This window comes from Primulina eburnea, chromosome 11 (genome assembly GCF_022965805.1).
Source record: "Primulina eburnea isolate SZY01 chromosome 11, ASM2296580v1, whole genome shotgun sequence".
NCBI lineage: Eukaryota > Viridiplantae > Streptophyta > Magnoliopsida > Lamiales > Gesneriaceae > Primulina > Primulina eburnea.
This window is the reverse complement of record NC_133111.1, coordinates 23,075,733-23,090,066: the sequence shown is the minus strand read 5'-3', so window position 1 is coordinate 23,090,066 and position 14,334 is coordinate 23,075,733. Positions and strand designations below refer to the sequence as shown.

At 38.1% G+C, this 14,334-nt stretch overlaps 2 long non-coding RNA genes across 2 annotated transcripts in view; one reads left to right on the top strand and one right to left on the bottom strand.

Annotated features, from left to right (window-relative positions):
* Positions 1-8,685, top strand: part of LOC140805712 (uncharacterized) — a 67,311-nt gene extending 58,626 nt beyond the window's left edge. Inside the window, exon 2 of the long non-coding RNA XR_012112313.1 lies at positions 8,382-8,685. This is a non-coding gene — a long non-coding RNA (uncharacterized lncRNA). The remainder of the gene's footprint in view (positions 1-8,381) is intronic.
* Positions 5,679-13,167, bottom strand: LOC140805711 (uncharacterized). Its single transcript, XR_012112312.1, has 2 exons — positions 13,077-13,167; positions 5,679-5,864 (listed from the first exon to the last, which is right to left on the bottom strand). It is a non-coding gene; the product is annotated as an uncharacterized lncRNA (long non-coding RNA).
* Between the last annotated feature and the right edge of the window lie 1,167 nt (positions 13,168-14,334).

The window sequence follows — 14,334 nt, the reverse complement described above, 5'->3', positions numbered from 1 at the left end:
TTGAGGATAGTATTACGGACTTTGCAGAGTCGCAAGTTATTTGCGAAATTCAGCAAGTGTGAATTTTGGTTGGAGAAGGTAGCATTTTTGGGGCATATTGTATCTAGTAGTGGAATTGAAGTGGATCCATCTAAAGTAGCAGCTGTCAAGGAATGGGTTGAGCCAAAGAATGCATCTGAAATCCGCAGATTTTTGGGTCTAGCCGGTTACTACCATAAGTTCATTCGAGGATTTTCATCCATAGCAGTGCCACTCACGTCACTCACCAAGAAGAATTCCAAATTCGTGTGGAGCGACGAATGCCAGAAGAGCTTTGATACGTTGAAGCAAGTTCTTATTTCAGTGCCAGTGCTAGCCATGCCAGCCGGGCAAGGAGACTTTGTGTTATATACCGATGCATCTAAGCTCGGGTTAGGCGCAGTATTGATGCAGCAGGGTCGGGTCATAGCCTATGCTTCCAGGCAACTGAAAGTGCACGAGAAGAACTATCCGACTCACGACCTAGAGTTAGCCGCCGTTGTCTTCGCACTGAAAATTTGGAGACACTACCTATACGGCGAGAAATGTCAGATTTTCACCGACCACAAGAGTCTCAAATATTTCTTCACGCAGAATGAGTTGAATATGAGACAAAGACGATGGTTGGAACTTGTGAAGGATTACGACTGCGAAATTAGCTACCATCCGGGAAAGGCTAATGTTGTCGCGGACGCATTAAGCAGGAAAGTGGCAGTTGTAGCTCAATTTTTAGTTCAGAGACCGCTTCAGTCTGAGATTCAGAGGTTTTGTCTAGAGATTTATCGTAAGGGCAGAGCTCCTAGACTGTCTAATTTGACAGTAAAATCTGATTTACTAGACCGCATTCGAGCAGGACAGTCTTCAGATGAGCAACTACAGAAATGGAGACTGAAGGATAAAACTAGGGGCAGTGTTTTGTACACAGTGTCAGATGGTATCGTAAGATACAGAGACAGAATGTGGGTTCCTAGTGTTGATTCGATCAGACAGGATATTCTGACAGAGGCACACGCATCTCCGTATTCTATTCACCCAGGAGGTACCAAGATGTACAAAACCTGCAGATTTTGTATTGGTGGCCAGGGATGAAGAGAGACATCCGCAGATTTGTATCTGAGTGCCTCACTTGTCAGCAGGTGAAGGCAGAGCATCAGAGGCCAGCAGGTATGCTTAAGCCACTCCCCATCCCAGAGTGGAAATGGGAGAACATTACTATGGACTTTGTCGTTGGGTTACCTAATTCAGTCAGAGGGTCTAATTCTATTTGGGTTATAGTGGACCGACTCACTAAGTCAGCGCTTTTTCTGCCAGTGAAGACGACTTTCTCCATGACGCAATATGCGGAGCTTTATATTAGGGAGATAGTCCGTTTGCATGGTTTCCCAGTTTCGATTGTGTCCGACAGGGACCCAAGGTTTACATCGTCCTTCTGGAAGAGCTTACATGCAGCTATGGGGACGAAGTTGCTTTTTAGTACAGCTTTTCACCCGCAGACAGATGGCCAGTCTGAGCGAGTGATACAGATTTTAGAGGACTTGCTAAGAGCTTGATGATTGCTTTTCAGGGAACATGGGAGTCTAAACTACCTCTAGTGGAGTTCACATACAACAACAGCTTCCAAGCATCTATTGGTATGGCTCCCTATGAGGCGTTGTATGGGAGGAAGTGCAGATCACCAGTTCATTGGGATGAAGTTGGTGAGAGAGCAGAACTTGGTCCAGAGATAGTAATTCAGACTGCAGACGTGGTGGTCAAGATTCGTGACAGAATGAAGACTGCCCAAAGCCGTCAGAAGAGCTATGCCGATAAAAGGAGAAGAGATCTCGAGTTTGCCGTAGGAGATCACGTTTTTATCAAGATAGCACCTATGAAGGGTGTTATGAGATTTGGAAAGAGAGGCAAACTGAGTCCGAGGTTCATTGGGCCGTTCGAGATTTTGGACAGAGTTGGGACACTAGCCTATCGTGTTGCCCTTCCGCCGAATCTGGCCGGGGTGCACAATGTGTTCCATGTCTCGATGCTGAGGAAATACCTGGCGAATCCTTCGCATATTCTGAGTTATGAGCCGTTGCAGCTGGCTCCAGACCTGTCTTATGAGGAGAAACCAGTCCAAATCCTAGACAGACAGGAGCGCAGACTTCGGAACAAGACGACTAAGTTAGTCAAAGTTCAGTGGCTGAATCAAACGGCGGAAGAAGCCACTTGGGAGGCAGAGGCCGACATGAGACTTCGCTACCCGGAGTTGTTCGGTAAGACTTAATTTCGAGGACGAAATTTTTATAAGTGGGGGAGGAACTGTAGTGCTCAAATTCAGTACACGTAAAATCCATGCATTTATTTAATTATTAAATCATTTAAATTAATTTTAAATGAGTTTTAGCGATGCATGATTTATTTAAATGCATTATTTTAAATTATTCATGCTTATGGTGATGCACGTTAAAATGTCTTTTTCGAGTTTCATGTTTCAGGCGATCGTTCGGGGCGAGATCGAGAAAAGACCGAGGACGAGTTTTGGCAATTTTAAAGATGGTATTTTATTTAAGTTGAGTTTGGGGGCATTTTAAAATAATTTAGTGAGTTTTAACATTTCAAGCCTAAGTTATTCATTTAGTGATTTTTAAATCTTTTAAAACTTTTAAAAATTTGGCAAGAGTGCACTTTATTTCAATTGGGGGACTTTATTTAAAGATGAGTAAGAATAGTATTTTAATTAAATTGTTATTTGAGTCAACATTTTTAATTAGCACCTTGATTAGCATGGTTAATTATTAATTAGCAAATTTTACTCCTCCTAATTATCAAACACACGCACACACACCTTCTGCACACACTAGAAAACGCACAGACACACACACACTTCATCAATTCAAGTTTTATTATTTTAAAAGAGCAAAGCTAGGGTTCTTGAGAAGAAGTGCAGCCGCCCCTCCTCCTGAATTTCTCCTGCAAGTTTTGTTGATTTTATCGCAAGAAAAACGTACCACGTTCGTCCCGGATCAACCTCGCATCCTTCTCCGCCTCGGTGTCGTCGTATCGGTATTTTTAATAATCAAAAGGCACGTATATTCTGTTCTTTCTGTATCGATCTTGTCATATTATGTGTTGTGTTATTTTTATGCGTAAAAATATATGTGTGACGTTCGTCGTTTGAGCAGAAAACGATTCGGATCAGTTTTGAATTAATTTTAGATCAAAAATCACGTTTTTACTGTCTTCTTAAATACTGCGATTTTTCCGTCGGGTTTTTGAGGAAACTTTCACCTAGGAAATTGTAGAACTTTTCGATGCCTTAGATTTGATATAAAATTCGAGATTTTTGGATGAAAATTGAGTGAGTTATGGCGTTTTTCGTGGGATTGCTCAAACTGCGTTTTCAGAATAGTTATGATATTGATGTGTTCTTCAAGTTTAATGGTTGCAGGCTTCGTTGGGGATCGAGGTGTGATCGTTGCTGCGTATAGGTATATTGTTAATGATGTTGATTTGGTTATCAAAGTTTCGTTTCGGGTCGTTAGGCGCTTGGGAGAGCGAGGAGTCGTAAAAACTATTTTTATGTCAAAATTTAGGTTTGTGAGTTTTATTTTATTGCGTGGGGTGCGTCAGTTTTCTTGGAGATGTTTGGGACATCGGTGGAGTCGAGTCAGTGCCATAGTGTCCTAGGATGGGTCTCGAGGCGCGGTTCACCATTTGGGTAATCGAATTCGAAGATTACAAGGTTTTAAGTCGCGGAATCCAGAAGACGCGGCGTCCGAGAGGTAATTTATTACCGCCCAATCGCCACCTTTTCTGCCCAAGTGTTTAACTTTAGAAAAGCTCGGCGCCCGAGCGGTAACATTTTACCGCCCGAGCGCCACTCTTTCTGCCGAGAGTTTTGTTCTACGAGCTCGGCGCCCGAGCGGTAATGTTTTACCGCCCGAGCGCCATTCATTCTGTACAGACGCTTGGTTTCCCACTTCTTTTCAAGTTCTAGTAGCGAGTTCACGTCTTTTATTGTTGGGAAATGTTCACACGTCATCTTAGAGTTTGTTCGGGGTTGGATGTCATGATTAGTATGATTAAATGAGGTCAAGTCCCGAGTGATCTAGAATGTCATAAGCTATTTATGCACTTCGGCGGTGAGCTCGAGTACCTACGTCTATGATATTAAAGTTAAGCTTTTGAAGTCATGTTAGTATGTGCAGCAACGGCCCCGATCGAAGTCCAACGAATCCCTCAACGCTAAGTAAGTAAGTATGATGACGTGCAAAGAAAATATTTCAAGTTTTTGAGGTATGCTAAATGTCTTGTGACCAAATTATGTTTAGGATTGGAAAGCGTTAAATTATGAACGGGGGCCAATCCGCCTGTTAAATTATGAACGGGTTAGATCGTGGTTGGAAAGCGTTAAATTATGAACGGGGACCAACCAGCCCGTTAAATTATGAACGGGGATCTCATGTATGTGACAGTGGATACGTCCCTGTCAGCCCAGTACTGTGGTTGTCTGATCAGGCATTTATTATGTTACGGGTCACTTGCTTTGAAACATTCTCTACGTAAAATGATGAAGTTATGTATGTTCAAGTATGCAGTATGTTTATGAAAGTTTATGTTGATGGCACGTCTAGTTATGTACGTACGTATGTTCAAGTTTATTATGCAAGTTCAAGTTTCAAGTTATGTATGTCCTATTTTAAAGTTGCATGCGATTTTATTACGTAGTACTCGTTATTCCAGTTTATACGTGTTGAGTCTTTAGACTCACTAGACTTGATCGATGCAGGTGACTATGTTGAGGAGACAGGAGGTGGTGACCAAGGGGCAGGCTTGGACTGAGTGGCAGGCTAGACCCGAGGACCGCAATGTTTACGTTTATGCGAAGTTTAAAAATACTCTGATTTTTAAATATCTGGATGTGAAATATTTTGAGACAGTTTCTTTTAGTAAAGTTTTACTGGTGATGGATGATTTTGAGAATTATTTTTATGAATGTTGAGTGACGACCGTATGGATGTTTACATTTAAGAAAATTTTAAATTTTTCCACAAACTTCAAGTAGTTAAAGTACGGTTCGTTACACACACGTCTCTTAGAGAGTTTATGTCTCACAAGTCAAACATGCCCTCTCCCACTATCTTGTGGATCCTTTCTTAGGAAACATGTCCTAGCCTAACGTGCCACAATTTTGTTTGGTTTAGACTATCTTGTTTTCTTTTTGTTGTTGTTGAAATAATGTTACTTGGACATTCGCTTATCATTTCTAAAACATTTCTGGCCCATACAATTTTTTATGTCCAGAATTCTTGCAGTGAAATATACATGCTCTAAATTATCGGGTCTTGTCAAATTACAGGCCCACCACCTTCTCATTAGGCCCAATTATACTTACACCATGCTCATGGGAAAGAGCCTCATCTTGCATGCGTGTAGTCATGGGTTCCTTGAAAGTGGCGTGCATCATTATGCGAGTTTCATACACTATACAACTCTTGCATGTGTATTTGAATGTCAACAACATTCAAAATTTTCTCAAACTGTCTCTACAGTTCATGCAACGTCTACTAGTTTTTAAAAAAAAATGCGGAATTTTTTTTTTAAAGCTCGTGCTTTTCGAAAGAACATTTAAAATAATCATATTTATCTTACCGTAAAAATAGTGCAGTTTAAATTAACCAAACTCATCCAAAATCATACGTAAACATAAACGTATAAAATTATTAAAATCATCAACGTATGAAAATATTCATCTCCTCTCAATCTCATAAATCGTAATGCGGAAAACATGTGGTCCTCGGGTCGTGTCACCGCACCAGGTCTGCCTACTCAGAGTTCGGCACCTCCAGTCTCCTTAACATTTAGCTCACCTGCATCACACACGCCTAGTGAGTCTAAAGACTCAACACACCTGTACCAGGAATAACAAGTACATATACATAGCATACAGCAGTGAAAAATATCATACTCAACATATCTTTCATGAACTTAGAAGCATAACGTAAACGTGTCGTGTAAAATCATATCTGTTAGAGTAGATGCCCCGCAAGCCAACTGTTGGCTAGGGATTTTATTGACTCAGTTGTAACGAATCATCTTTATTTTAATATAATTCATTATTTCATGGTTTGTTATTTCTTTATCTGAATACACATGTGACAAACATAGATAAAGACCTTGATTGTACTTTAATACAAATGAATCGTAATTCGATGTTGAAACTCATTTGTAAACACTGTATTATCTAAATCTGTTCCTAGTCGATTCAGCCGCCTAAAATATGGATAAAGGTCGCTTGAGCTCGAGACTAGCATCTGTGATGTTGTGTACCGCGTTTCTTGGTAAGGGCATGGAGATGTCCAAACATACAGATAGGTAGTCATACGATGATTATACCGAACAACCCTCCCTCGGACTTTCCAAGTGGTTATCATTCATCAAGAGGATAAGTCCGTGGTTATGATTGTACACCATTAGTCCTTACGACCCGGGACAACACTGAGGCTCTATATGCGAGTACTGTGCTTTGACTCGTTTACCGGCTCCAGGAGAGTCATCAGGTGGCGAGGTTGGGTACAGTTACGACACATATAGGAGCCAGTGCATTGTAGTCGGGAATTCACCGCTCACCTACGGGTGTGGATATCCTATGTGAACTAATGTAATAATAGTGCATGGAATCTCTGCCAGAGTATAAGATGTACGTTGGAGAAGGAGTTCTCCAATAGTACACGCGGTGCCACTATTATAGTTATCACATAGTTATCGAATTAATATGCAACCCTCGATGAACCAATGGTTGCTGATTCGATCGGGATATATGAGATGAAGGGACCGTACTGTACGTTAATCATAATCGACTGGTTCTTGCAGGCACTATCAGTGATACCTAGGGGATCATGGGGCGATGCTACTAGACGCTCTTACCATGATCCGATGGGTGCAATCAGAAATGAGTTCTGACATTCTTGATCAAGGTGTTGATGAAAAGAATGGGGCTAACTGGGGTAAGCCCGAATAAAGGATTATGTCCTGAATCACAAAGAGTTGTGAACCCACGGCCAGCTGTATCCCTGAACCATTGAGGGTCACACAAGCACTGGTTTACTTGTTCCTGTTGAGATAATAAATTCAATGAGTTGAATTTATAAGAAATAAGTTTGATATGATCAATCGATAAGCTTATAAATAAAGTTTATAAAAGCTTATAGAAATTTTGAGAGCATGACTGCTAAAACAGTCAAAGGGAGTGCACCTGCCTTATTCAGACATGGGTGTGCTAATTTTGAGAGTCAAAGATTTATTTAAATTCATTAACTTAATTAATGTGATTAATTAAGAGAATTACAATTAATTTAAATAATAAAGTATACTATGTTTGGTTAATTGGAAATTGGAGGACCGAATTTTGGTAAATGGAGAAAGTCTCCAAAAATCCCATCAATCGAGATTTACAACGGTGAGATGCAATTTTGGAATATTTAATTGACTTAATTAATATGATTAATTAAGTGAATAAAATATTAGAAAAGGTAATAAGGATTTTTTCCTTATTTTACTGAAGAGCATCCGAGTGCTTTTGGGAATAAAATAAACTTTCGGCTCTGGAAAAGAAATAGACAAGGCTGCTCTCGGGATTTTTAAGAGAGAAGAAAATTATCAGCCGTCTAATTATTGCTCTCGAAATAAAAGGTTCTTGAACCAATTTGTTTTCCTGCTCTCAAATACAAAATCTTCTACACTTTCTAGTGTAAGTTAGAAGAGGAACATATATTCCGGTCGTGGACCTGATTAGTGGATCGAAGACCGTCCGTAGAGGATTCACGAAGAGCTATCTCCGCTAATCCCGGAATAGTTGGAGCCAAGTGAAATTATTCACCAAAGGTATAACAATTTCTAACATCCTATGCATGTTTATGTATTTGTTAAAACCATACGAGTGTCCAAAATTAATTTGTTTTTCAAAAATAAAATAAAAATTTTATACTTCCGCTGCGTTTTTGGGCACGTAGAAAACCGAGATCCAACAATATCGTATTAAAATCATGTCATCATATACGTATACGTGTCGTGTAAAATCATATCGTGTAAAATCATGTCATCTCATGTCATCATATACGTATACATTTTCTTTTTAATTGAGTTCAGTTCATTAGTTGTGAATTTCGTATCAGCTCTATCGTATCAGCTCTATCGATGGATCCATCTATAAAAACCGTGGTACCCGGCGGCGGGGACATCAGCGACAGCATTACCTGTCCATTGAGCCTTGGCCTCAGCTCATCATATCTCATATCATCGTATACATATACATCGTCAGTCACAACCAAATCACATCCTTCAAAAATAGCATCATAATCATCACTTAATAAAAATATGCATATAAGTAACTTTTCCTTTAAACCAAGCATGCACCGTATTTATCATAATTGCGTAAAAATCATAAACGTGATGCATAAACATTTAAATCATGATAAAATGTGCTCAGGGCGCTGTCAGGACCAAAATCTCACCCCGGGTGCAAAATGACCATTTTGCCCCTGGAAACCCAAAAATTACCGTTTTGCCCCTAGACGTAAAATTTCACCTTTTTGACATTTTCTTAATTCCATTGACTCTAACATGTCCCAAATAATTATTTAAGCCTACATGAACTTTCCCATATTTTTATTTGGCTTAAATCTATGACTTTTTAATTAATCTTTAACTATAACATATTAATGCGTTTTAATCCCGAATTAAACCAAACCTTAGCATAAAATTCCCAAATTAAAAATTTAGACTTCTAATAATTGTTTGAGCTTAAATATAATTTCCCATAATTTTATCAAGCTTAAATCTAGGCGTTTCAATTAATCCTTTAATTTACGTTTCGTGCGGCGACTAAATCCCAGATAAATCCAAAACTCATTATTTTGATCCGAAACTTACCAAACTCCAAAAAAAGTCCCAAAACATATTCAAAAGCATCCCTAGACATAAAATCGAGCTCATTTCATAACTTAACCGAATTGTTTTAAAACTTGGACCGAAATCTCGGTTTTAACCCGAATCGAACCGAAACTTCCACAAATTTTACCAAACTTAAAACATGACTTAACAACACCATACCAGACTTAAATCCGCTCAATTAGAACCCATTAGCACCCTTAAAATCTCGCTGGTATGCTGCTGGATTTTCAGAACATACACAACTCAAACTCTAGTTCATGTACCTCCCTTAGTTTCGTTCCTAGCCTTCACCCAATGGCCCAGACCCTAACCAACCACACCTAGACCACCCTAGGCTCCCACTGGACCTGCTGAACCCTCGGCTGCACCTCCATGCAAGCCGCAGCCCCCTACAACTCTCTACTCTCCCCAAACGTCCAAACCGAAGCCAAACTTTTACCATTTCGATTTACAGCTCTTGGGACGGTTCCAGCACTAGCCGAGCCTTTCCAAGACCTGTCTCAGAACGACCAGGGTCTGTTCTAAGCCTCAGCGAAGTCCCTGTAGTGCTGATTGAACCCTGGACTCTAACACACCAAAGATCGAGCCACCCCGAAGAACCCACCTCACGTCCCTTCACTCATATACGTCCAGCAATTTTCTAAATCCCATGACAGCAAATTAACACCACCAGAAGCCTCTAGACACTCAAGAACCGCAGCCCCTTGCCCAAGAATTCAGAAAAATCGTGAGCAACAATTATAGGATGCAAGAAAGCACATGAAAACCAAACAACTTTTATGCACAAGCTTAGATCTAAAAGTTACATGCATGAGCACAATTATCAACGTATAAAATGTATGATTCAGAAAAAATAATACAAAGCGTGCCTTAGATGTTATAGAAGCGAGGAGATCGAAGAACGAGCGTCGGAGACAAATTTCTTTGAAGGAAATGCTATGGCCGAGGGAACTAGTTGCTAAGTTGCTGAAACGCTGAGAGAAGAGGTTGAGGGAGGGGATAAAGTCTGCTATCTTCACGTGGAGGGGCTGCTGAATTTAAATGGGTGGGTGGAAAATTAAATTTAGGTTTAGTTTAAGTATAGTTTAGGTTAAATGTGTACTAATGAGCCTCAATTAAAATAAAAAGATTTTAAGTCCAATAAGCTTAAAAATAGGCCCGTTAATTCCAAACACACTTCCGAAAAATATTTCGTATTGGAAAGATTTTGAAATTATTAGTCGAACCCTCAAAAAGTCCCCCGATTCGATAAAATTTACGTATTGTTAAAAATTAAAATCATGCGGGTAAAAATACCCAATAAATCCTAATTCTTGAAAAATACCTTTAAAACATCTTATTTTAATTAATAAAAATTAATCATGTAATAAAATAGTTTTTCCTGAAAATTCTCCGATCTCCGTTCCTCGTTCGAGCGCAAAATGAAACTTAAAAATCTTTAATACATGAACTTTTAAAATTTCATGAATTAAATTCTACCATGCATGAATTATGCATAAAATGCATAAAAATATTTAAACACAAATTAACGAAATAAAAATGCATTTAAAACTTTAAAACAATTTAATAAAATACCAAATAAATTTAATAACTTGCATGCATGTGGTTTACGTGACCCTTCAAATTTTCGGGACATTACAATCTCTCCCCCCTTAAATTGAATTTCGTCCCCGAAATTCGCTTATACTTGATAATCAAAAAGTTTAGACTTAGTTCTAGTATCCCAATAGTCCACGCTTCCGCGATGCTACTCTGATAAAATAATAAATCTTAAGATGTCCTTATGTCTCCTTGGTCCCGATAAACTCTACCTTCTAAATCTTCGTTTGCGAAACTCAACTTATAACGACCCATGGTGACCTAGTTCCATTTTTTCTATAACCTCGAATTTCAACATTTATCAAACTTCTATATATTAGAGATGGCAGTCCGAATTTTATTGCTTCTTACTTTTCTTACACTATACCTGTTATGTTCATTGACCTATTACACTTTTATTTATGCAGTTCGACTTAAGAAACCTTAGCACCAAAATTTATTGATCAACTTCTATTCTTGGTATTACACTTAGAGGTTAAACCTTACCTCAACCCCATAATAATATTAACCTAAGATCCTTGAATCGAATCTTATCTTACGACACCAAACTTACATGACTTAATTATTTAAGAGTGCATCCCAAATATTAAATTTTTGCAAATCTTAACTTCGAGTAGTGTTAACCCATAAAAACCAAAATGTACAACATCGATCTTCTACCTTGATAATGAAACCCTTCTATCATCAATCACATGCTTAAATTATTTTCTTCCCAATTACAATTTAGTTAAGACCTAAGACCCTTGGACTTTCTTCGTTGAAATGAAATGTCTCATTCTTACGTATCCCTAATGCTTAATTAATATTAGCGTTTAAAACTTAAATAGTTATCCCATTGTAGCATTAGACTAACTTTAATAAATTAACTTCACTTATAACCCATATAGTTCTATAATCTCAATATCAAGCTTTTAGATTTCTTACTCGATAAAAATCTTAACATTCATTCATTGATAACTTGTGTTGAACACAACTAATTTTCTTTATTTTACCCAAAACTTTTCCGTGTGAACAAATATCCCATAAACTTGAAATTCAAGCTTACGCATCCCAAATGATAATAGATAACATAATTCTCACACACATAATCGCTTGTTCTCAAGTTTCTTAATGACTTCCAAGAATTCCTCAAAACGAGGTGTCTACCTCAATTCTTACATGCGTCTATTGAGTAACCTAACCATCAAACATACCCAACTTTCTAGAAAAATTTAAATTCCAACAAAGTAATAATTTTAACTCTTAAGATCACGATTAAAAATTTATGATACATCAACTTAAGTTCCCAAAATTTTGTTAGTTCCGTGTCTATTCTTATAACTTAACTAACTGATCAACTTCACCTTAAATTGTCATCACTTTAAATTCTTAATTTACCACAACATTATTTCACTAACACTTAAATTTTCAAGCCCAAGATTGATTCACCCTATAATGTCCTTGATTACCATTTCTTATAACATTATAACCCAGATATCTCAAGGTTCTAAATATCCCTTCAAATCTAAATCATCAAAAATTCCGGTCATTTAAACCATTTGCTTTTCACTTACTGCCAAACAAATCCCCCAAATTTCTTAAAAATTGCAAAATTAGTTCCTACTTTCCTCGAATATTATCCGTTCGTCCTAAATCTCAAGAATCCAACAATTATTCATAAGTTCTTGGCGTTCTTAATCCCACTTTATAGGTTTCTCGTAATAAATTTCAGAAATTTTAAGTTTATTAAACCCAAAATCAATTATCATAACCTCGAAAAATTATTGATTCAACCTAAGTGGTCCTCAAAGTTCAAATTAAATCCTCAAAATTTTCAAAATTTGCAATTTGGCACTTAAAGTTCTCAAAAATTACATTTTTGTCCATACAACTCTTCGAAATTTGCATTCTTGGTCCCTATAAAATTTTTGGTTTAGCCTCATTAAACCTTAAAATTCTCAATACTAAAAATTTAATTCCAAAGTTTGGTAAATTCGAAATAGTCCCTTACAAGTTTATTGTTGCACTTAGGTCCTCAAATTATTGGTTAATACAGTTAGGTCTTTAAAATTCTCAATCCATTCAATTTAATCCTTAGGTCCCACTAGGTAGAGCATGCATCCTAAATAAATTATACATTTTTATACTTCCAAAGACTGCCGTAGTTTTCAAATCATTAATCCTTACATGGAATCCTCAAAATTAATTCAACTAGCAACCACGAACCATCAGTAATTTCTTAGAAATTCTACAAGTCCCAAAAGCATTCATAATTTTCAAGATTAACTTATTACCCCAAAAGTAGAACATCAGTACTTCTAACCTAAAATCAATATAATCAAATCATTATCAACTTTTCCTAAAGCCCAATATTCAAATTCTTAGACACGTCCAATTCCAAACGTAATCCACATGCAATTTAATCTAGTTTTGAAAACAGTAAATCCTTAAATCATAAAAACAGTTAAACATATACCGTAGATCATCATAAAGCTTAAATCATGTTAACATGCAGGTGATATGAGTAAATCATTTAAACCATAAAAGCTTACAGACTTGAGGCTTGAAAAATGAGCGGCAGAAGCTGGCGGTGGCACAACCCTATACAGGACCCTTGCTCTGATACCAACTGCAACGTCTACTAGTTTTTTTAAAAAAAATTCGGAATTTTTTTTTTTAAAGCTCGTGCTTTTCGAAAGAACATTTAAAATAATCGTATTTATCTTACCGTAAAAATAGTGCAGTTTAAATTAACCAAACTCATCCAAAATCATACGTAAACATAAACGTATAAAATTATTAAAATCATCAACGTATGAAAATATTCATCTCCTCTCAATCTCATAAATCGTAATGCGGAAAACATGTGGTCCTCGGGTCGTGTCACCGCACCAGGTCTGCCTACTCAGAGTTCGGCACCTCCAGTGTAGTGACCCGTTCCAGAATCACCTACTAATGAAGAACTAAGCATTCAATTAACTTAATTAATAATAATCAGAGATAACAGCGGAAATAAGGCTAACGACAATAGTTATACAACCCAATCGAAATCAGAACAACTCAAAATATAATCAAATATACGGTACAACCATATCGAATCAAAAAGATATTGAAGAACTAAACCAACCATCTACTCAACGTCCTCCTCCTCCTCCTCCTGAGCTGTCCAACCTGAGGCCTGCCCCGTGGGAATGGCGTGTCCAAGATAAACAAAACCGAGGACGTGAGCGATAAGAACGCCCAGTACAAAAGCATGAGTATACAAACCTATATGAAATGCACATGCTATGATATGATACCAGGGTAGTCAAGAAACAGGAGTAACAAAGGATCTCAAAATGCTCAGTCTAGAGGCGCCAAGTGGATAGTGCCGCGCGGTACTCCTCTGGGTCACTGCATCCACTACAAGAACAGACGTGGACCCAAAATGTCCCGGATCACCGAAGCCCTCCGGACCCGTCGGCCACTGTGTACTCTCGGTGTCCATGCGTCCACAAGACAAGACAGGGCTGAGCGGCCCCACAAGATATAGCTTATCTCGAAAGAGATACAGCTCAACAGTAAAGGCTATCTCGAAGGAGATACGGCTCAACATGAAATGCAACATGCATCATAAAACGTGACATAATAGCATGCATCATATGACATATATCAATGCACCACATAATCATGCAACACATATAAGGATGTATACTCGACCAGGATATCTCGGATAGTACTTTCGTACCTCTATCACAGCAAGCCTAGCCTTACGCAACACCGCTAATCAGGTCTAGAACAAGCCTTCGTCCGTCGACAGCCCTTTGATGT